The sequence below is a fragment of the Cryptomeria japonica genome, chromosome 4, assembly GCF_030272615.1.
Source record: "Cryptomeria japonica chromosome 4, Sugi_1.0, whole genome shotgun sequence".
NCBI classification, from domain to species: Eukaryota; Viridiplantae; Streptophyta; class Pinopsida; order Cupressales; family Cupressaceae; genus Cryptomeria; species Cryptomeria japonica.
This window is the reverse complement of record NC_081408.1, coordinates 152,018,573-152,021,146: the sequence shown is the minus strand read 5'-3', so window position 1 is coordinate 152,021,146 and position 2,574 is coordinate 152,018,573.

Sequence of the window (2,574 nt, the reverse complement as noted above, 5' to 3'; positions counted from 1 at the left end):
TCAGAGAATCTTTCTTGACTTTTAGATAATGGGCATATCCAACTACAGATTTGCGAGCTGTCTATTTGACACACACTATCTCTGTAATGTTTCAACAGAAAGCTAATTACTTCCCAGACTCTCCTAGAAAAATGTCTAATAAATCTTAATAACTAGGTTTTGAATGCAAGCGTAAATTTCTTTTATATAATAACAAGTGTGCAATATGTTCTTTAACAAAATTCCACTACTATAGATATAACATAATTAGACTTAATATTCTATGATTTTTTCATAAACTAACCCAAACAATAAATGATACTTTACCAAAACTATAACATAAGAAAGATCATACTCATTACTTATAACTAAGATTTTGTAACTAATAATGATCCAAAACCTAAATAAATTCTTGACCTTTTGCAAAGTTAGCTCGTATGCAAGACCTCAATGCCCTTCTGCCGAATGATAGCATGCCTTGCTTACAAACCTTATCTTCAATATACTCCAAAAATCTATCACAAAAACCAACTCTCTTTGATACTTCCTAAAGTATTCTCTCTATCTCTCTATTCTACTCTATTTTTCTCCTCTATTCTAATTCTTTTCTCTTGAGTCCACCGTCCTTCCTTTGATGCAAAATGAATTGTGTTCTTCCTCCTTACTCCCACCTCTATTTATACTAGAATTACCCATGACTTCTCCTAAGTCTAAGGCTTCGTTATGGTTTTTGATGAGGAGTCTTTAATGGATTGCTTTGAGTTTCATCTTCACTTAATCTCAACTCTTTGATTATTCTAACCGTTTGTCCATCCTTTACCCTACACGTCTAACATGTTACTGCAGTTCGTAGAGCATGGATCGACTAGGCAACTCTCCCTATCAATGGTTTTCCTATCTTCATGGCACATGTTCCCTCTCATTCATTTCTTATGTTGTTATCAACCAAAGGTTGTGGACTATCTAACAGTCTATGTCTTCCTTTGCAGAGCAAGGTAGTTGTCAAGGTGAGTATAAAGCTTACGCTACCAGGACTACTAGTGAACTCCTCATTATTAACCTATCCTTAACTTGTGATACATGCATTTAGCATGTGGGCTAAGCCTTGGAAGAAATGTTCAAAGACCACTGTGAAGTTGGTTATCCAAGAGAGAGGAGCGGTTGACGTCTGTTCACCATGGAGCAGGTTCCATCGCGAAGGAGGAGTGGCGGTTTAGTGTATTGAACAGCGAGAGGAGTGGTCGATGGTAATACCGACCTCTCCTTTTAAATAAGGGGGTGGTCGATATTACCATCACCCACCCTCTTATTTGCTTTAATAAACCTCCTTATAACCCCACGCACTATTTCTAATTTATTTGATTTTAATTTGTTTTTATTTTAATTTCATTATTATATGTTTAATATTTAATTAATGACTTCCATTTCTATAAATATTTAAACCTTAATCCTCCATTATATATGCAAAAATATATATTTTGATTTCCAATAATTAGAATTAATGACTTTTCATCAATATTTCAACAATTAAACTTATTAATGATTTCTTAATAACCTATATATATTCAAATGATCAAGTCGTAATTATCGAACCGACATGCATAAGAAGCTCATATATTTGTAAACAACGTTAAGTCACTAGATCACTTAGCCCTTTGTTTACTTCCCAAATATAAAACTACTTTTTACTCTTATAGACGAAATAAATGTAACAATTACCAATAACATGCAATAATTGAAAACACAAAACACACAAACTGAGCAAGCATCAAGCAACTTCTCATAAAGGTAAAACAACCAAATATGAAGACCGAACAAATTGATGGAATGACTAACTGACGAAACTCACTCGAGTGTAACTAAATAAAAATAGGGTCAACTACTATCTCCTCCACTTCCATCAGAAAATATAAGGCATGCTCAGACCCATGTAACCAGGTGGAGATGTTACCCTGTACCTATCCAGTACTTGTACCTGCAATATCTTGCATCACCGAACCACACATACATGTATACCATATCAAAAATACAACATACACATCGATGAAGGAGAATCCCGATGTTTCCTATCTCACCGAAATGAGTGAAGGAAAATCATCCCCTTGCATCCAATACACTCGCAGATACACAGCATACATTGCATAAATAAAGTAAAGTGTCAGTAGATTGCAATAAACCATACAATGCCATAAATCACAAGTATAGAAATAGTGTAAATAATTCATGCATCTCATATTTAGATTAAGCATGAAATAATGTCATATAAATCTGAATAACAATTCACGGTAATGTATCCACTGAGAAAGACGAATAGTAAAATATGAGTTCAAACAAGTAGGGGTTCAATCTTGATAGTTGAATCCTGCCACCTCACCCCTAGCCTTGGGAATTCCTATAAATAGACCCCATTTTGGAGCATAAAGGGTCCCAATTCATATCATTTTTTATCATCTCATTTGCATTGTTATTATAGGCATCTAGCTTCTAGTTTATCATTCTTTAGCAATGTTATCATGCTCAATTTTAGCTTAAATCTTAGCTTATTTTCTAGATCAATCATGAATTCGTATAGCTTAATCATGCTATAATTGCTAG